Genomic DNA, 22,636 nt, shown 5'->3' on the forward strand with positions numbered 1-22,636 from the left:
AGATTATTGTCTGGGCGCATATGCTTGCTCTTCAGGGATTGGTTGTAGGCGGATGTGTGCACATTGTCTCTGCTGTGTCTGATCACCACATGGAGATAGGCAGTGCACATCTGTGGATAACCTTCCATCCGCAAGGTGGTGTTGAATAATCCAGCTATACATTGTTCTCTGGAACAATGTATATTAAGGATTTCTATCAATGGAATTGTAGTCATCGTTCATTGGTTTTGTATGGTTTCCATCATTGAAAGCATTTAGTCAGTTTGCGTCACTGACTATTTGAATGTATACATGTCTGCGATTGGTACTTTATTCTGAATTGTATTGCATTGTATTGTCCTTATATGGGCCTTCACATCCTGTGTTGCAGCTGTGAGGTCACAACCTTTGTGGGAGGTGTTCAGCTGTTGGAGGCAAACCCTCCAGGGCATGGCTTCCAGTGGAAAGGTAAATAAAAGATCGGTTGAGGTCCGAGAGGACACACATGCTGACCGTTTGTAGAATGTAAGAATGCTGGTGATGTCTCGTTAATGGGGAACCAGAGGGGCCTGGCTGAGGAGCAGCCAGGCTGAAATGAGGATGTAGGATAGCGGGGGATGTCTGGTCATTGGGATGAGTGTGTTGGAGGTAAGCTAAAGTATTATATCATTAAGACGGAAATGGGTGCTTATATGAGCACAGAAGTAGATGTGGCTGTGTGCATAGGATACAGCCAAATTGCTATTACAAGATTGAACTAAAGAGTTTGGGAAAATCTCCAGGCTGATTTGAAGGACTATCGTCACCAGCAGGGGAAATATATTGTTCTGACAAGTATTGAAAAAGCAGCAACGGTGACAGGGGCAGTACCTGTCAACCCAATCACGGTCCAGAGAGTAGCTACCTCTGGAGGAGAAACCTATAAAAAGGTTGGGAAATCAGGTCAGGGTTCAAGTGTCCGTAAAGATGGGTAATCGGATTGCTTCAAAGATGGGGTCTGAATGGGGTAAACCCTATCAAATGACCCCAAGGGAAGAGATGATTGATAAATATGGGCCCTAGGTTGTAAAATATTTTTGTGAATGGGATAGGTGGACAAAAACTAGTTTTTCTAAGAAAGGTACAATTAAAAAAAACTTAAAGTATGGGAAAATCTGTACCGTGCTCACCACAAAAAGATGACACGGCCATACAAAAAAGATATATGGATGCTTGAGTCGGTGAATAAGACAAAGGAAATTAATGTTTTTTACGGTGAGAGTTAAGGAGAAAAAAAAAAAACACACCAAATGATGCTAGTAGGAACAAGCAGGGACAGCCACTAGACCCACATCCCCTGAGTAGCGACAGTGATAAATACGGAAGCGATGAGGAATTGTCAGGACTAGGCCCTTATACAATCGTCTGGTCCTTGGTGGAAAAATACTCAGAAGCTGATAGGAATTGTCATCTATCAACAGATGACAAAAAAAGGGGAAGCCACAACTTGCTGCCAAGTTTAATACCCCATTTAAAACCCCCAATGAATCACAGAAAATCTCTTCATATGAAAAAAATAAATAAATAAATAAATAAATAAATAAAAAGGAGGATAGCACAGCAAGCCAGGGGAAGGAAATGCAGAAATCAAGGGAGAAAAAGTCTCCCCAGTTCCAGAGACCATATTACTGACTGCGAGCCAGCAATCTCCCCTAGACGACAGTTACCTAGCCATTCTGCTGCTGTGAGCAATATGGGCAGTTCTGCTACAGAGTACACGGCCTATGTACCTTTATACCCCCAAGTAACTAGCACCCCACAGCAAGGACCTGTGTGGTGTCACTCTAATGGTGAAAGGATATCACCTAATGTGGGCACACCTGTGTACCATGGGACTGTTAATGCCACTTTGCAGTTGGATAAACCTGGCAGCAACAATCTTCCCCAGTCTTATTGGGATTCTATGACAGAATCCCAAAAAACAATCCACAACTGATATATTTTTCAGGTGACAAATCCGTCTATCCTGTAAGAGAACAGGTGGTTTATGATAACCATGGGAGATCCACTGGAAAGGTGACACATGTGCCGTGGACTCCCTCCGATAAGAAGGGATTTCTGAGTGTTATGCCCCATCCAAGGACAGATCCCATAAAAATTTGCCAAAGAGCTGCTGGACATCCAGGCATGCTACAATGCAAACTAGGGTTATATGCTTCAAATAATGAAAAGGGTTTGTAGAGATGGGGACTTGGATGAAATTCTCAGTAAAACTTATATTCCACTGACCCCGCATGTTGACTCCAGCCATCTAGGAGATATGCTCACTAAGCAATTGGCGCAGTTGATTAAAACAGTCTATCCTCCCCAGTTTTGGACCAAGGTGTCAGGAGTGATCCAAGGTCCACAGGAAGATTGTATGACATACCACAATCACTTTAAACAAGCCGTGGATTCGGCTGGTGAGGACATTACTAACAGTGCCCTATCACCCCGTATTGATACATAGCTTCATGACCGGGCCGAGAGGAAACAGAGAAAAATTGATGACTGCAAATTCAGACTGGAGAGATAAGCCCCTCTCCTCTTTGTTGTCACATGCATGATATTGAAAGGAATATAGCAGATTGGGATTCAGAAACCTCAAAGGATCTGCATTGTCACTGATCAGTTAAACAGTGCAGATCTCGGCCAAAAGGGAAACCAGTTTGCTTCAACTGCCACAGACCCCGACACTTCAAGAGGGAGCGTAGAGCTCCAAGACACAGTAGGCCACCACGACATAGAGAGAGAAAGGGCCATGCTGGCATTAAGGGAGGAAAGTCTCCACACAGGAGGGACACTTGCTGTCCCGCTGACGGGAGAGGATGTGAAATTAAATTTCACTGAAAGAAGCTGTAATAAGAGTAAGGGAGAAATGCCGCTAATCTTTGAGGCCCGGTGGTTAGCAAAACAGTATGAACATTTAAAAGTACAAAATTACATCCCTAAAAGAAGAGCTATAAATAACCAAAGGTAGCATCCATACTTTAGAAGCTTCTATGTCAAATTCTGAGGCTATCCATCAGCAATTAGTACTAGAAAACAAAAGATTACAGGAGGACGTTCAGTTGGGAAAAAGACTGAAGGATGCAGAATGTGAAATGAAACCATTATCTGTCGGCTGCCGTGGGCCCAGTTTTCAAATAGAGAAGATAACAGGGCAACTGATTTCAGTAGGTCTGAATTCAGGGCGATGACCTCCACATCGAAGGTATGTACCAACAAGAATAAATCCCTGGAAGGTAAGAGCTCTTTAAAAATTGCCCCAATATTTTGTAAGCCGCAGGTAAAAACTACTAATCCAGAAAAGGCCATCCCACATTCTCAGTTGTCTAAAACAACACCTTTTGTTAACCCCCCTGACGGTATTCCCGAGTCTGGCTCGGGGTGGATTTTTCATACCAAAAGCGGTATCCCCGAGCCAGACTCGGGACTGCATCGCTGGATCCAGGAGGAGGTTTACTTACCTTCTCCCTCGGATCCAGCGTTGTCTCCCCGCTGTACGAGCGAGCCGTGTCTCGCTCGATGCATCACATCGCTGATCTCCGTGCCCTGCGAGCGTTGCGACGCACGGGGACGGAGATCGGTGCCAAATTCAAAAAGTGAAACAAACAGTAAACATACAGTATAATGTAATCTTACAGATTACATTGCTGTATGTAAATATTTCACATCCCCGTTGTCCCTAGTGGTCTGCCCAGTGTCCTGCATGCAGTTTTATGTAATAAAAACTGTTCTTTATGCCTGGAAACTGGAGATTGTCCATAGCAACCAAAACTGTCCTTTTACATCAAAAATGGTTTTAGACCAGCTAGAAAACAGCGATAATAAATTAGAATCACTCGCAGAATTGAGCGATAGCAATTTGTGGGGAGATCCGTCATCAAATACTGAAAAGTAATGACAGTGACAATTCTGCAACTGAGCAAATTTCAGTGTTTTTGATTTGATTACATTATTGAATAATTTTTATTATTGTTATATTATTATTTGGTACAATTATTTATAATTATTTATTATATTATAATTTATGATTTCATTTTTCAAAACTTTATTATACCCGGGATGTCTGCTAGACTCTGGTTTGGACAGATTTAAGTGAGTTATTCCTAAGAATTGCAGGACTACAATATAAAACGCCAAATTTTCATGCAAAATAATGGTACCGCTTTTAGCACCTAAAATCCGAAATAATCGTACCGCCAGGGAGGTTAAGAGATGTTGTACCACTTTAGATAAGATAAAATGCCACTTATGTGGTTTATTTGGCCACATCGCGAGATTCTGTCTATCCAGTTCCAGTCATAAAGACAGTAAACATAATCCATATGGGACCACAAGACGTGATCATGAAGTGTACTCAGTGCGCTTTGCAAAGGGGCCTAGGTGTACGAAGTATGAACCACCTAGGTTATGGGTCCCATTCCAAAATCCTGAGAATGCATCCATAGGGGCTAATGAAATGGGATGGATCTCTGAAAGAATTTCAACCTTACCAAACCAATGTTATGGGTTTAAGAAGAACAGGTTATGATAGAAAACATGGTAAGTGTGTGAATGTGTGTGGAGTATGCAATATGTTGTGTCCTGTGAAGGTTGTTCTCAGCTGCTGACAAGCCCACCCAAATGACCCCCCCTCTTTTCGACCAGATCTGTGAGAATGCAAAGCGAACTGTATTTACATGCAAATGACCCGAGCCAAGATAATTATCTGTACTAGTGAATTGAAAGGTGCATTTACTAAAATGTGCTTGTTTTCCAGAGACAGTTCTGAGAGGTTTTCTGGTGAAGTATTATGATTTGTTGAAAAATGGTACCACTAAAAGTTTTATTTCGAGTTGCTAATTTTTTTATCACCAAGGCGAATACATATTTTTGGGGGAATTATTGGTATACCATAATACATATTAATACCACGTGAATTTTTGTTTTAAGTAATACATATTAATAAGTTGAGCTCAACAATTTTTGGCATTTTAAAAAGGTGCACCGTTTATGTAATGTATGTTTGTTTCATATGCTAATTTCTTGTTACAGGTATATAACCATTGTTTTTTTTTTCCCCAGGAAAAAATAAATAAATGTTTATTACTAAAAGTTATTGGTGTTTTATCCCTCAGATTCGATAATTGGTTTTCACGGCTTTCAGAACAAAGAATATCATAGCCTCCATAGACAATTTTTTCTCTTTCCTGGTTTCAGCACCATTATCTAGTTGGTGCTTCTATTTGTCAGCCCATTTGGCTGTGTTTTGGACTACCCAAGTGTGTGTTGTATGTTCTGATCCAATTCTAAAAAAGAAAAGAAAAATTATTTATCAGTGGCTATGCTGACTTGTGTGTAGATTTGTTTAAGACTGCTTAATTCCCCCTGCTGTTATTAGTTACACACCCAGCCAGTGCTTTCTTTGCAAGCGTGGCTCTTAGGCTAAAGGTATATTAATGTGCCTAGCTATCTGTGTGTCCAAGTGTAGTTCACAACTGTTACCTTCCATGTCACCATGCAATCTCAGTTTCTCCTAGAGTTTCCTGTTTGTCTGTTTTTATGTGGCTATTTGTTACCAATTACCTAATGAATATCTGTGTGTTTGAAGGCACACCGGTTGGCTCGTGTACCTGTTACTGTTCCCGTCACCTCAGTGCTGCCAGGGGTTTTTCCTTTGCCGTTAGCCAGTTGTGTGTGTGGTAGCAGCAGTTCCTCAAGCTGGATATACATTATGCAATTTTTGTTTTACAATTTCCTTTAGATTTACATGCAGATGTGAAGTACGAGGGCTTGCCGGATTGCACACAAGTTGAAAGTGTATAGGTCTGGCCTCATATTGTATAGTTTTGGTTGAGTCTGGAGAAAAGTTATGCAAGAAGATTGTATGGGGTGTTCCCAGCTCTTGGCTGTTCCAAGGACCCTCACTTCTGATGTGTGAGCATGCCATATTCTCCTCAGTTAAAATCTATAGGTGTCCTTCCTGTCCTAGATTACCTTAACTAGTGGTCTGTGTCCTGCATGCCAGGAAGTCCAGTACCCCATTGTTGCACTATGCCCCTGTCATTCATGCGAGTCCGGTCTGAATAGTGTAGACAGTTTATTTTGTATGGGTGAAGTATAACAGTCTGATTACCGAATTGATAAAGGAGGGAGAAGGTGTGCAGCCTCTATAAAGAAATGACTGTACCTGTTGGCAGGTGGTTTTCAATCCGGGTATTCAGACTATTTCCCATACTTAAGATAAAGAAAGACAGGCTTAATGGAGACTGCCTTTGGAGCTGGGAGGTGAGGCACTGGGTACCTTAACACTATGGAGCTGGAGATACTCAGGACCACATTGGGAGGTCTTGTGCTACGTATCAGGGAAGGAGTTAGGAAAGCCAACTTGCTCTGTCCAGCATCACTTTGCAAAGACAGGCAGATGGGGGTAGTATCCAGGTTGCCTATGAGTCATAATAGAGTGGTGGTTGACTCAGTTCCAGGATTGTCAAAAAATCAAAATCTAACTTGCACTGTTCTTACCCCTAATGGCAGGGATGGAAGGTTGTGCAGATATCACAGTCAGTCAATCTGGGTACTATCCTATCAGACTCTACTGCGTTACACCCTGGAGTCCATCTTGTTCTGATAGTTTGAGTCTAGGCAGCCTCAGATGACTGATGAGTGCTGGAGAAAGGAAGGTGCTGTGCTACGGGAAAAGGCAACAATGCTGGCACAGGAGGTGGTCATGTCTAATGGGTGCGGGAGTAGTGTCCCAACTGGTCCTAAACAAAGTTAAAAATACTTGAGACAAGGGTATTGGTGCTGGTATTGAACATCCAGTGATGCCCTATATTCTGCATACGAGTTGAACTGTACTCAGCATGGTACACTACCTCAGGGAGTCTACTGCACATCTTCCCCGGTCCTAGGAATAGATAGAGTAGGGACACAAGGGTGGACCCCTATTACCCCAGAGAAAAGGTTTTATAGCAAACTTGACATCCCCTTACTCCTACGGAAACTTCCATTGGGGATTCGGGGAGGAGTTAAAAGTTGGGTAGTTTGGGCAACAGAATTTAGATAGTGCCAACAATCTGTGCAGGTCATAAATAGAAGGTCCTTGCTCAAGGGGTTTATGATCTAAGGAGAGGAGGGTGGTATAAAAAGAATAGCTGCTGGGAATCTTCTAATATGGAGCTGGCTGAGATAACATTTTAGGTTGAGGCGGGTTAGGCTTCCCGAAATAAGTTTTTTTTTGATCACCTAGGTGTGAAAAGGGTAGGCCCTGGCTGGACATATTGGGGTGGGAGAGTTCCAGAGGTTCTGGAGCAGTCCTGATTTTGAGCATGGGGAGGAGTTAACAAAGGAGCTGGAAATCAGGATGTCTAAGCCCCTGTACACACGGTCGGACATTCTGCCAACCAAATCCATAGGATTTTGTCCGTTGGATCTTGTCCGAAACTGTTGCATACACACGGTCGGACTAAGTTGTCGAAAAATCCGATCATTCAGAACGTAATGACGTAATTTCGTTACGATGGGACTACGTTCAGGCTAGTAGCCAATAGCTTTGATGTAGGAATTTGATCTGAGCATGCGTGGCACTTGGTCCGATCAAAATTCTCTACACACGATTGGAGTATGTCCGATCGAACCAGTTGGTCGGAAAATATTTCCAACAAGTTTGAAAATTGGGTCCGACGGAATCAGTCCGATGCATACCACAGTCGGATTATCCGACAACACGGTCCGATAGGACACATTCCGACGGATTCTCCGACCGTGTGTACAAGGGCTTAGGAGGAGTGAAATGGATGATTTGGGTGATCTAAAGATCAAAAGAGGTCAATACAAATATCTCCAACGAAGGTTTCTTAATGGGAAAAGTTCATTCATGTACAGTCTCAGGGCCACAGCTTTAGTAAACTCCACCCTGTTGCTGTCCTGATGTGGGTAGCTATCAAGAGAGCGATGTAGAGTATTGTGCACATTTAAAAGTGGACCCTAGAACTATATCTTTTTGTTGTTTTGGAAAAAGCCTCTAAAAACAAATTTCGAGCAATAAAGTGCAGTCAGGTTTGAGTAAGTTCTAAGCGTTTTTGGCAACCATTGTTTTATTCTCTCCTTTTTTTAATATTTTTTTGTACCCGACTTGTACATTTTTAATGACAGTGATCTTGTTCACCTGTTGATCACTAATATGGGAGAGGAGTTAACCATTTAAATTTTTTTTTGTTCCTCTATTTTTTTTTTTGCCAAGTTGCTGCTGTAACCGCGGCGATGTATTATTTTTCAAGGCTCATTATAATTTTTCAGGACAGTTATATATTGTTAGTTTGTTTTTATGAATGCAGATTCAATGCTCTTGACATTAAACATGTATTCCCCCCCCCCCCCTTTTCTCGTTCCTACTTTGTTTGATATTCTTATCTTTAATTACTTTAAGTAATCATACCAGTCCATTAACTGATAATGTTATTCTATATCTTTAAAATTAAAATGTACTAGTCTTCTGGAACTTTTGTTTGAATATCAGAGATGAGCTATGAATTGTCAGGCTTTCTGCCCGACTCTGGTTTCCACAAACATACAAGTACCATATTTCACAAAGTATCCCTGGACATCTAGGTCTTATGTCTTAATGTAATTCTACCTCCTGCTTTAACCTGAGCCCCGTGAACATGTGTGAACCCAGGAACCTGGCAATAGCAGGAAGTGTTGACTATCCCTACCATCAAGGGCCATGGATGATACTGGCTGTTGCTCGGACTCTGTTCCCTGTGGGGATCCAACTTACTCGTCCAATTACACCCCTTAAAAAGCATTTAGTCTTAATGGCCAACCCTCTGCTCCTGTCCGGCATTCCTCCAATATCTGTACACTGACATTTTCCTTTTTTTGTATTCATGCATGACTGTCCCAAGGCCCACCCAACCACCACCAGAAGACAACCAAATAATTTCTTGAGACAAATGTGCCACGAATAAGACTCTCCTGAACTTTCCTTCACCATGCTGAAAAGTGCTGTCTCGCGGTCCGATCCAATTGTTACAATCATTACACCATATTCCCAAGTTACAGGACTAGATATGCCAGGATCCTGCAATCAATGTTGGAGTTCCGCTCTTCCAAGGCAGGGGGGCAATGAAACATTGCAGTACAGACAATCATGGGTCGGATGTGAAGTGTCAAAGGCACCAGGATTGCTTTGCTTTCTCAAGTCTACCTCAATGGGTTTCAGCGTGTTCAAGAAAGGAAGAGAAGGCCTCAGTGGTGGTGGGGAAGGGTCAGGCTTCTGGACTGTTGTGGGTGGGTACAGGATCATTGAGGGAGGGCATAAGTTCAAGAATGAACTGGGGGGGGGGGGGGGGGGGGACTGTGGTGGAGATTTGGGCCGTGAAGGTGATGGACTTATTAATGGGACTCACAGTGATCTTTCAATGACTCTATAGTTTCAGAACATGTTTAGGAACAACAGAGACACCATACCCAGCTGTGGAATGTTATCTTGAGTAGTTATCTGAAAAAAAGCCTCTTCTCAGACCATTTAGCACAATAATGTCACTTAAGGTTGTATCTTCCACATTATATTGGGTAATCTCTAACGTTTCTTTTCTGTATAAATAAAATGTGTTTTTATTTTGTTTTTGTTTTTTAAACATACACACACACACACACACACACACACACACACACACACATTAAGCCATTTGTCTAGAGTTCAGCTTTACCCCAGGGGTGCCCACAATCTCCTGCTCTGGGGTGGACTAGAATACTGTTATCAAAGGTAAGTTTATTACTAAAATCAGTGTGTATATATGGGCATATCTGTTCTACAGTGGTTACTGGGCTGCTTTTAAACTGATCCGCAGGTGCAGAGCAGTACACTTGTGGGTTACCTGCCCTGAGCCATAGACTTCTATGACCTGAGAGTTTGTTGTGCTTTCTGAAAGTGCACCGCACCTACAGGATTTATTACAAGTCTATGGCAAAGTACAGCTAACCTGCAGGAAATCTACAGGTTAACCGTGCTACTGGGCCCTCTTAATAGAATTATGGGCCCCTGGGCAAAGTAATGCACTGGGGTTCCTAAAAGCCTGCCCCAATTTTCACACCTACTCCCCAGAATAAGCCTAGGGGTTCACACAGAGGGCAGGTTTGAAATCGTGAGAGTTCAGGTCAAACCAACATTGCTGCCAGACTTTGGGGATGATTTGAGAGACATCTGTGCGGGTTTATGCACAAACGTCAATTGAAATCATTCCCAAAAGTAGTGAAGAAACTAACTTTTGGGGAAAAAAAAAATTTTTTTTTTTTAAAAGGGATACGGTGCCGCAAAGTCTGCGTCACCCTGTAGGTATAAACAGTGCCATTGCTGGCAGTAGGCCCCATTTTGGCATGCGATTTGACATGTCAAATCAGCCCAATGTGAACGGGGCTTAAAGTATAAAAAGTTGATAGATTTGATTAGTCATTGCTGCAATTTCCCCACATTCGTGTGCAACGCACGTGGTTGTGGTGGGTGATGCAGCATAATAACTTCGACCATGTGTAAGAAAACTGAAGGTGACTCTCGTGTGAAACTCAGAGGGACTACTTCACGTTTTTTCTGGAAACTGGATACCACATCTATCTCTGGTTAAAAAAAAAAAAAAGAGGGAAGGGGGTTGGGGAGAGGACACCAAAGGGCACTTGCAGGAAAGTGTTGCAATCTTCAACATCCTTCTGTCTGAAGTAGTTGCTGTTAGGAGAACTAGTTTTACTGTGAGGTACTTCAATGAAAATGAAACCTACTGGAGCAACGGGTGCTGTCAGATCCAACCCAAAGTCCTACACAGGGAACAAGAATTTTCCTCAAGGTCATATATAGAGTGTCATCTGGAAGAAGCATCTGGTCACTGGCTTTTGCACCCATCTGCAGCCTGTGAAAAGATAAGGTAGAGATCTGTACCTTAAATGGAATTTTATGCCCGACCAATCTTTAGCGTTGACTGTAAAATGTCAAGGATATTGGCTAGAGCAGGGAACGCAGGAGAGAAAGCTTTTGCTGAGCAAACAAAACAAACGTTTCATATTGTCTACTATGTATTGTTCATGGATGATCTTCTGGTCAGCAAGGTCTGAACAACCTCAGATGAGAATTCCTGCACCTCTAGTGTAGCCTATTCCATAGCCAGGCTATTAAAAGTAGTCGCATTGGATTGGGGTGCTGTTACTGACCTTGCCATTAAAAGATTTCATTTGACCAGAGACAAAGATCAAACAGAAAATTCCATGGCACACTGAACCTATCTTCTATGACAGAGTATTTGCATTGCTATCCTGTTGCCAATATCAGAAGCTGCATGTTCAGTGAAGTCTCCCTGAAAACTACTGCTGGGATGCCCCATAGGGCCAATATTGGTATGAGACACTTGTTGAAAAAAATATTCTGCCTAACTGAACCAATAAATAGATTTGTCTTCCCTGGCAAGAAGACCAAACTTAACTAAGTGGTTCTCTACCCCAACGAAAAGTTTCTTTGCAAGATGTAACAAAAATACTTTTGGTGTCCCCATGTCAGGCAGTGTAGGCTACTACTGTCTTGTTGTCAACCTTACTCAGCCCCCTTGAAGATCCTGAAAGACGTCCGATGCTATAAAAGACTTCCATTTAAGATACTTGGGGAGTCTGCGCTTCACAGCATTCCATTGGCCTTGACATGTATCTTCAGTTTGTGGACTCCCCAGCACCAGATTCATCCTAGCTCCTGGGCTGAGAGGCATGCCTATGAAAGAAGCACAGTTTCGATGTTCAAAATTCCAGTTCTTGTTGAATTTGTACTATACACAAAGATTTCTGATCCATACACAGCACAGCTCATAGGTTAAAGAAGGCAACTTGAAAAATGCCCTCATGTGCCACCTGGGCCAAAGTACTACCACTGCCAACAAGATCTTCAAAAAGATTCTTGGGGCTGTGCCAGTTCTGTAAAAGGTAGACACTTGAACTGGAATTGACATCTGGCCACCGCAAATCTCACACGCTTCTGGTGCTCAGCATTGATCGGTACACGGAAGTATGAGTCGGCCAGTCGACTGATACCAACTAGTCCTCCGGCTGAACTGTCCCTGTGACTGTCTGCATGGATTCCATCTTAAACCTTTTGATGTGTATGAACACATTCGATTCCTTCAAACCAAAAACATGCCAGAACTCTCCTGCCTTAAGTACTAGAAAAACAGAGGAGAAAGGTCCACAGATGATTCTATGTTTCTGGCATCACTGGCACGATGGCCTTGTAGCAGTATAAAAATCTTGCAAACATTTTCTCTTCTGAGATCTGTTGAACATAAATTAAATGAATTCAGTGGTCAACTTTGGAATTCTCCATTGTACTCCCACCTATCTTCTGGACCCACTGGTCTTTGATGACTGTCGTCCAAACCCTTCAGAAAGAGGCTACAAACATCAACTTCACTCAGGCCCCCTGGTCCCAACTGGAACAGACTGGCTTTCTAGCCATCTTACCGTAGCAGCTTGTTCTGGACTTGATTTCATGTCAAAAGTAACTTTTAGACACCTCCACTGTGATCTGATCTGTTAAATCTGCAGCCTGTCCTATAAGATTTGGCCGCCTGCACCTTCTGAAGTTCAGTAGGCTTGAGTGAAGGATGGTGGCTTCCTCTTACTAGTCTGTGGCCACCGTCCAGACTTTTCCTCCTATTATTCGCTTAATTGTGTTGTTCAGCATTTGGCCAAACAATAATCTCCCATTATAGGAAACGTCAAAGGCTTGTGTAGTTCTGCTTGCCCTCCAGTGGGCGTAACCACAATGCTCTCATAGCAGTGACTGAGTGTGCCAGCGCTTGTATTAGGTCTATCAAAAGCATCAACCAAAAGTCAGTTGCTAGGTTCCACTCTTTCCAGATACTGTGCAAATCTGGAAGTTTCCAGTGTTGAATATAATGCCATTTCTGAAGTTTATACAGCGAAGTTAACTCCATTGCTGATTGGCAGCCAAAATCTGTGACTATATAGATTCTGTGCAAGCCTGATGGCCAGATCACCACAATTTCTGTGTTCCAAATGTGTTTCTGCATGAGTATTTTTGATGCATTCTCAATGCGCTTTGCAACTTTCCAGATGTGTCCCATAGAGAAACAAGGCAACATTCTACTTTTGTTGACTGCATTAGTATGTTCTGTGCTGGTATAAATGAAGTAATTGGAATCAAAGTTAGACCATGCGTTATTGATGCAGAATAAAAAACGCACTGGACTGCATCTGGTGTGAAAGTCCACTTTCTCATCCATAGGATCTCTGAAGGTAAATCGAGTTCTAAAAAAGGCAAAGACACTTGCTGCCCCAGACACTAGAGAGCAGCATCCACCCCTTGAAGTACAGTGCATAAACATGCATCAGCCATCCTATTCGGAGAAAGCTTAGAGAACCTGTCACTGTAAATTGGCTTTCTGACGATGTCTCTGTCATCCTTCATCAACGAGCGATTTATGCTCTATCATTGTGGGAAAAGACCATCCTCCATCAATGAGCGATTTACGCTCTATCATTATAGGTGTTGCTTGTCGCATGGATATTTGCAGCATACTTTCTGCTACATGCTTAGCTAATGTGACAACCTGTTAGGTGTCATCATCCTGTGATCATTGGCGGGTCTTATGTTTTTTGGAGTGTTTGCGTTCAATGTTTCTGCTCCTAAAATAATGTAAAACACCTTCATTTGCATATTTTCCTTGGGCACTCTTAAGAACCATGTCCCATGTCACCCCCTGCTACCTTTGGTAATCTTCTGTGCCAAAGCTCATATTTGCATAAAATATAAGCAAAAAGGCATATTACCTCAATCAAAAAACAGGTACACTGTCTCTTTAAGACCCATCTGCCTTCATCCACTCACTTTAAAGCAGTGGTCATCAACCCTGTCCTCAGAGCCCCTAACAGGCCAGGTTTTATGTATTACATTGGAGAGATGCAGACTAGAATACTGCAATCACTGAGCAGCGAAGTATATCACCTGTGGATGTATTTCAGTTATCTTACAAACCTGGCCTGTTAGTGGGCCCTGAGGACATGGTTGATAACCACTGCTTTAAAGCATCAGCAGGTGAGCTTCACGCAGCACTTCCAAAGGCAGACACAGAGTCTGAGCCAAAAACCAGTCAGACTATCAAACCCACAGAAGTACACAGCATAGCAAGGGAGCCAGGGCAGTACATCCAGAATCTGGAGGGAAGTCCTTTACCTGGCAGGACTGGAGAGAGGGAGAGGGGCCCTCCCAAGTGCAGACCGCCAAGATAATTGCATGACGTCTGGCGGTTCCCATCTGTAATGCCCATTTCCCTGCACCCTGTAAAACCATTTGCAGCCACTCGCAGGCTAATAATAGAGCCAGGAGAGCAGTGCGGTGCACTGCATATAAAAAAGACAGGAAAAAAAACCCAAGAGAGAGTTGCAGAGCTCTTATAATACCACACAATATCAATGCTGTTTAAGCATCATTTTGCCCGCTGCCTTGGCACAAGGCACCCAGTTTAAGGAAGGATTTGCATTCAGGGTCTTTCAACTCCAGGAGAGGCTGAACATTGGGGGGGGGGGGGGGGTTGAATGCAGCAAACAAATGACTTGCCAACTGAAATCAACAGGTAGCCTGGAGCAGACCAAAAAAACAAAAAAAAAAAAAAAACACATTTTAGTTGGGGGAGGGGCTGTCTTTCATTCAATTAGATACAAGCGGTCATGTGGGGCTCTGGAGGTGTTAACCCATTGTGTGCTGATGTGAAGTGGGCCAGGAAAAAGAGTATAGTGGGTTCTATAGAGTAGAATGGGTTGCCATCCACCTGTTCCGCTCATTGTTGCCCCGTAAACGGTTACCAAGTCGCTTAAGTGCCCCTCGCTTTTCAAAAGGTTGGGCACCCCTGCTCTATGCCAGCCTTCACACCTAACCTAGCCTGAGCTGTAAAATGGACCCCATAACTACAGTAATATTTGTTACAACACCTGGTCCTCCTATCCATGTGTCACACATAACAGATTGTGGCCAATTGCGTGTGTAAGCATTTTGGTGCATGTTTATTAACCACTTGTGACGAACGCGGGTGTCAAATCCATGCCCTCCTCGCTAACTGGCGATGAAGGACCGGCCAACCTCACACCACGCTGTCACTTACGTAACAATGCCACACTCAGCTGCGCCCATCACAAAGATTTTCCAGCTTGCGGGACCACAATCTAGGTGCGGGCAGCCTGAGAGCGATTGTCACTGAGCTAATTACACAATTAACCCTTTAACTGCCACCACCCCCATTTTAAAAGACAGAGGACTCGTAATTTTAGCAATACCAATTATAATTTTAGAATAAGCGCCTGCAACACTCAGAAGCCTTACTCTACCACAGTAGCACCCTTTTAAGAGACAGATTCGTTGATAGCTTGCATTAAGAGCTTTAAAGACAAGGTTAACAATTTTCAACCTAAGGGTTTATTATGAAAAGGTCAAGGTTGGTGCGAATAAAAAATTTACAGAAAAAGGATGTTTCAAAAAATAAAGACAATATACAGCCACAAAGAAATAAGGTAGAATTGGGAAAGAAGAATACTTGCAATTAATGTCCGACGGTTAATCAGCGTTCGATCGATGAGCAAAGGTAATCGGTTCTCAAACTTGGCAGATGGTCCTGCTTGGATGGTAAAAGGATAACTGACCATTGCCTTGGCCTCTCCTCTTTTCTGTCAAATCAAAGGGGGTGTTGACAGCAACCAGTGACCAATCGTCTGGTCATTTTGTTTAGGGGTTGGTTGCTGGGAGGTGTCTACACTCATGACCCTGTCCCAGGTACACTTTGTGATACATATTTATATCTCTGCCTCTCTACTGTTTATAGACTGCAGATATCAATTTTAGTGATCAGCGTGATAGTTGCTTCAAAACAAGTACACACATGACAGGTTTCCCATTTCAGGGTTACCTAGGAGGAGTAAGGGGTCCCAGTGGTTTCCCATACGACCAGACATAGGGGTGTCTGGACTTGAAATGTTACAAATTATCTGAGGAAACTAAATATGTCCATATTATGGCTGTGCCATTATTACTTTTGAAGTTATGAAACATGCTGAAGTTTCAGAACTATATGAAGCTGTCTGCACTCTATGTGGTTTGAGGTACGAAAGGTATCTGTTGGTTCTCTGAATGGAGAGGGTGACAGTTTTAAGACAGGCCTGAATATCCTGCCAAGCAACATGAGCATTGTTTACTGACCTAGCCTGGTTCTGCTTCCTCTGATGAGATAACCTCTCTTTCCTTTTGAACTTTTAAAAGCTTTGAATTCCTAACACAAGGGGGGAGGGAGTTCAGATTCTTCTGTAAAGTTACATGGTTAGCCAAGTTGTTATGGCTGCGTTCCAAACAACATGGCAACCAGCCACAACGTTTCATGTCCAGTACGTGATATCGTTACAGGCTCCGCTGTGCGAAATCACGTTATTGTACTAATCTCGCGAGGCTTGGATAGGAGGTGCGCGCGCATGCCCGCAGCGAGCTCTGTGAGTCCGACCCTGGGGATACCCGCGATCGTCTCACGAAGAGGAAGAACAGGGAAATGCTGATCTAAACAAGCATTTCCCTATTCTGCCTAGTGGCGGGACACTGATCACAGCTCCCTGTAATCGGGAGCGTGATCCATGTCCTGTCACACATAGCCCCTTCCCCCACAGTTATAATACAGCAGTGGACATGTCAGTAGAGCAAAGGTTGGTGTCAGTAGGGCAGTGGATATTGTCAGTCAGTAGGGCAGGGGAGGGTGTCAGTAGGGCAGGGGAGGGTGTCAGCAGAGCAGTGCATGATGTCAGTAGAGCAGTGGACGGTGTCAGTAGAGTAGGGGAGGGTGTCAGCAGGGCAGGGGAGGGTGTCAGCAGGGCAGGGGAGGGTGTCAGCAGGGCAGGGGAGGGTGTCAGCGGGGCAGGGGAGGGTGTCAGCGGGGCAGGGGAGGGTGTCAGCGGGGCAGGGGAGGGTGTCAGCAGGGCAGGGGAGGGTGTCAGCAGGGCAGGGGAGGGTGTCAGCAGGGCAGGGGAGGGTGTCAGTAGAGCCGTGGACGGTGTCAGTAGGGCAGTGGACGGTGTCAGTAGGGCAGTGGACGGTGTCAGTAGGGCAGTGGACGGTGTCAGTAGGGCAGTGGACGGTGTCAGTGGGGCAGTGGACGGTGTCAGTAGGGCAGTGGATGGTGTCAGTAGGGCAGTGGACGGTGTCAGTGGGGCAGTGGACAGTGTCAGTAGGGCAGTAGACGGTGTCAGTAGGGCAGTGGACGATGTCAGTGGGGCAGTGGACAGTGTCAGTAGAGCCATGGACGGTGTCAATAGGGCAGTGGACGGTGTCAGTAGGGTAGTGGACGGTATCAGTAGGGCAGTGGACGGTATCAGTAGGGCAGTGGACGGTATCAGTAGGGCAGTGGACGGTGTCAGTGGGGCAGTGGACGGTGTCAGTGGGGCAGTGGATGGTGTCAGTCGTTTTTAAATTATTGTTTCATTCTTTTTTTACAATTTTTATTTTCTATTTATTTACAAATTTTTTTAGCATCCCTGTTGGAGGGGCTTTGGTTAAATATTTAGACCCCTGAAGTCTCACTTTTGAGATAGAGAAAGGAGATTGAGACTCACTCAGGGCATGGACAAGAGAAGGAAGGGGAACCTGAACAGGAGGAGCGGCGGGGGCAGCATTTACTTCAACCAATCCCCTGTATTTTCCTTCTGCAGCAGATGAATGCAGAGGGAGGGAGAGGAGGAGAAGACACCTTTCAGCTGCTGCCGAAGGAATATAGAGGGGAAAGGTTCCAGAAAATTCTGCCCCTGTTGCCCCCCTGTCCAGGTTCCACGGGTCAGCAAGGAAGGGAAGCAGGGGGGACCAATCAACTGCCCACTATCGAGGGATAGATTGCGATTGATGGGTTGCCAACATCTGGTGTAAAGCCTAATGCAACAGGGAGGCCGCACGGGCCCCCTGAAGCATAGGTAGAGTTGCCATTGCGAGCCCTGCGACCCCTCAAGCTCCACCGGTGGGTGACAGTCTGATCATATTAGATTGCCTCTCCAAAGACACTCTCCCAGAGTCTGTTCACACACACACACTCCTCCTGAAGCAACTTGTCTTCAGGGGAAGAAGTCCTGAACCACAGACTGCACCCCAAGGCTGTGAACACCTGCACAATCAGGTTACTGATCTCCAGTAAAATGTGTTAGAGGCTTCATCCCTCACAAAACTCTTCAAAGCCTCCAGAACAAAATCCAGGAATTACCATTCCTTGAGAAAACTGCAAAACCAGGTTCTCCACTTAGAATGGACATCCTGGAGCTGCTCAACCTGCATCTCTGAGAACCCTGTGTGACACATACCCCTTCCAACACTTAAAATGTGCAGCCATGTCACAACACATACCTTTACTTAATCAATGTAAACTCTCACATTATGGGATTTACTAAAGCTGGAGAGTGCAAAATCAGGCTCACTTCTGCATAGAAACCAATCGGCTTCCAGGTTTTATTGCCAAAGCTTAATTGAACAAGCTGAGATTAGAAGCTGATTGGTTTCTCTGCAGAAGTGAGACTTATTTTGCACTCGCCAGCTTTAGTAAATAAACCCCAATGTTAGTACATCAGGTTCTATCAGTGTCGATATTCATATAGGTTACAATGTAACAACAAGTTCACCCAGGATGCAGTATTGTTGAATAATTGTAACTTATATGCTTAAACCCCCTAAGAGAAGTGTATACATTAGCAGCGCTAAACACCTTCACCAAGTATAAAGTGTCCAATAATGTTTCCACACCCTTCACTTTATACTTAGGGAAGGTGTTTAGCGCTGCTAATGTTTACACTTCTCTTAGGGGGTTTAAGCATATCGATTACATTTAGATTTATTTAATAGCAGCAGCTTAAGGCCCCTTTCACACGGAAGGACCGTCTATCCATTTTTTTTCCATCCGTCAATGGACGACAATGCATTCCTATGGGCAAACGGATGACCATCCATTAACCTCCACTTCCGGTTTTATCAGTTTTTTTTTTTTTTTTTTTTACGTACAAGGCTAACGTACAAGGCTACGTCAAAACTGATATTAACCGTCAACGTCCGTCAACGTCTGATCAGTTAAGATACGTTTTGAAGAAATAATTCAAAGTTCATACTTTTGTGCTTTTGTGTATTTTTATGCTATGAAAACACAATTAAATAACCAAATTAATTCATTCATTTAAATTTGCACTGCATTATATTATAATATATATATATATATATATATATATATATACACACACACTGCCATGGAATTTCTCCAGATGGAGATAGAAAGTAGTCGGCAAATTGTTCACGTCTGGCAATGTAGGATGGGAGGAGCAATGCTTTCTGGGTAATTTCCTTAAAGTGGAAGTAAACTCCCCTATCGTTTTCAGCCAAGGAAGCTGCCATCTTTGCCTCTGTTTAATCTTCAATTGCTATGGTGCTGCACATGTGATTCGTTATGACACCAGCCATTGGATCGTTTGATAGTTTGGCTGAGAGTACAGCCAATGTGCAGTTAGCATTCCCGGCATGCCTTTTTTTTTTAACTGTTTAATTCTATGGGTTTACTTCCACTTTAAAGGCACAGAAACTGCTGTAAACAGATGAAAACGGATACAAAAACGGACGAAAAAATTGATGGAAACATGTACATTAACGGATGAAAACGGGGCAGCGCCGCTGAACCGCTGCTGCAGTGGCGCTTTGTGGGTGGTTTTAACCCTTTTTCAGCCGCTAGTGGGGGTTAAAAGTACCCCGCTAGCAGCCAAAAACCTCTGCAAAAACGACAGTAAAGGTAAAAATAGCACCACTTTACCACCAATGCCCCAGTGTGAAAGTAACCCAAGTCTAAAAGACTTCTGCTATAAGCCTTCTATGCAGTGTTGTAATCTTTCACTAACAGGGCTTTCACACTGTGCCGCCCATAGCATCAGCGGTAAAACGCCGCTATTTTTAGTGGCGTTTTACTGTCGGATTTTTGGCGCATTTTGGCCACTAGCGGGGCACTTTTACCCCTCTAGCGGCCGAGAAAGGGTTAAAACTGCCTGCAATACGCCGCAATAGCAGCGTTTTGCCTTGATTTCAATGGGGAGCAGCGGTAAACACACCGATCCAAAGAAGCTGCTGGCAGGACTTTTCCTGAAGTCCTGCCAGTGCACCACTCTGGTGTGAAAGCCCTCGGGCTTTCACACTGGAGACAATGGTGCAGCAGTTTGAGAGCGGATTGCAGGCTCTATTTCTAATGCTATAGCGCCTGCAAAACTACCTCGCGTGAAAGGGGTCATAGTAACAAAAATGTTTAATTTTGCAGAATGTGTCAGAATGTGTAACGTAAGTGACGTTCCGTCGCCGCCATCTTTCTACACCCCGCACTCCTCCATAGTAAGCATACACTGAGAAGGGAAAAAGCAGACATCTTGTTACACACACACTGGAGTCTTGCATTTTACACTTAATTTTTAACAATAAACTGAGTTTATATTGTGAAATACAGTACTTAAAACTCCATATGAATGTTTAGATCAGCCATTCCCAACCAGGGTTCCTCCAGAGGTTGCTAGGGGTTCCTTGAGCTGTGGCTGATGAACCACCTTTTTGATGGTGCCTAAAGAGTTCAAGGTTCAGCACCACCTAGCAAAGCCAGCAGCACGACACAAAATATCTTTTAAGCGGTCTTTAAGAGCCCGTTCACACTGAGGCAGCACGACTTGCAGAGCGACTGCCTCAGGCGACCGTGATCCGACTTTAGCGGCGGCTTGTGAAATGACTTCTGTATAGAAGTCAATGCAAGTCGCCCCAAAAGTCGCACAGGAACCTTTTTCTAAGTCGGAGCGACTTGAGTCGCTCCAATTAGAACGGTTCCACTGCATAGAGCGGGGTGCGACTTGTCAGGCGGCTAAGTCGCCTGACGGGTTGCCCCTGTGTGAACCGGCCCTGAGGGTGGCATTCTGAGCACCACTTTAAGGGGAACAATCTTCCTATTGACCACCAGTATAAGGAGCATTGTTCCTATTGACCCCTAATGAATTGGTTTTAGTAAGGGTTCCTCGAGATCTGAAAATTATTTTTTGAGTTCCTCTAGGGTTAAAAGGTTGAGAAAGCCTCGTTCAGATGTTGACTTTTAAAAGCCTGCTGATCTCATAGGTTTGGTAATCTGACAGAAGTTCGCTGCTTTTAAAATTCAACATCTAACCAGTCATACGGAGTTCTAAGTACTGTATTTCACAATATAACCTCAGTTTACTGTTAAAAATACGTGTAAAATGCAAAACTCCGGTGAGTGTACCAAGAGATCTGCTTTCCCCCTTCTCAGTGTATCCTTTACTATGGAGGAGTACAGGGTGTAGCAAGATGGCGGCGACAAAACATCACTTCCGTTACACATTCTGACAGGTCACCAAATCTGATGAAACAATGGCGCTGGCTGCAACCAGGAAGTAGGAATTACAAATCAACTGCAAAAAAAAAAAAAGTAAGAAACATCCTTAGGGGGAAAGACTAATGCAGAATGTTATGGAAAGCTTTATTACACTGGATTAAGAAGGAGCATTTAAAGAGCTGAGTTTACTTCCTCTTTAACGCACAGAGAAAAAAATAAAGTCAAACTGAGAAAAGTGTTATTTTGCAAAAATTCCACTAAAAATATTGAATGAAATTGTGAACAGAAAAATAAAATAAAATACCCCATACATCTGATTAGGTCTAATGTAATGTGGGCAATATAAAAAGCATAAAAAGCCTCTAATAATACATTTAATGCTTAGATCTGCATTAAAAAAACACAATACATCATTACTGATGCACCAGTTACCACTTGAGAAGTTAAATTCTGAAAAGCTGTAAACAATATAAGTGCAATTTCTGGGTGGACTGATACATTTTAGATGCTGATAGGATTCTAAAAAATATCCTTTGGTGTTGGCTCCACAATGGCTTCCTTACCTCAAATTGGTGCTCACTGCTCAGCTGAAGGCGTCCTACCTGTGAATTTCTGTGGAATTTATCAGCAGTTTACAGTGAAACCCGATGCTGACACCCTCCCTCACTACAAAGTATGCAATGAGAATTCCTGCATATTTGGTGTAGATGCTAATTTACCCTTTACATGCTGAAGATTGTGATTACCATTCACCACACCCCATGGTAGGAGAGTAAAAGTCTACCAACAAGATGAAACCTGACAAATGTAGATTGTTTTTGGGGGTGCATCACAGAAAATAATCAACACTGTAAAGGGCAACAACACTAGCTTTAAAGTATAAATATAACAAATATATATATATATATATATATATATATATATAAAAAAAATCACACAAAAAAATGTTAAATAGACCCTGCATGCACTGCTTTAAATTTAAAGGGTTGTAAAGCTACATTTTTTTTTTTTAATCAATATCTGATCTATATTCAGCATAGATCAGGAATATAGCTGTTATTTCTGCAGAAATTTTTGATTTACCTGTTACATGCATATGCTTTTTCTGAACTTCCTCCTTTAGTGTATCTATGATCTCCTCAGCTTCTGGTTTTTAGAGCGCGCTCCATGCAGCAATATCACATTTTCAAATGAACTACAATTCCCTTGGCATTGCGCATGCGCAGTGCCATTTTCTC

At 43.3% G+C, this 22,636-nt stretch overlaps 1 protein-coding gene across 1 annotated transcript in view; it reads right to left on the reverse strand.

The window, feature by feature from the left end:
* The window catches only part of LOC143934253 (nicotinamide N-methyltransferase-like), a 32,742-nt gene extending 10,651 nt beyond the window's left edge, over window positions 1–22,091 (reverse strand). Inside the window, exon 1 of the mRNA XM_077457706.1 lies at window positions 21,962–22,091. The gene's annotated coding sequence lies outside the window, so the exon portion shown is untranslated. The remainder of the gene's footprint in view (window positions 1–21,961) is intronic.
* Window positions 22,092–22,636: the final 545 nt, after the last annotated feature.

This window comes from Lithobates pipiens, unplaced genomic scaffold (assembly GCF_037356315.1).
Source record: "Lithobates pipiens isolate NorthernLeopardFrog02 unplaced genomic scaffold, aLitPip1_a1.2 Scaffold_27, whole genome shotgun sequence".
Lineage (NCBI taxonomy): Eukaryota > Metazoa > Chordata > Amphibia > Anura > Ranidae > Lithobates > Lithobates pipiens.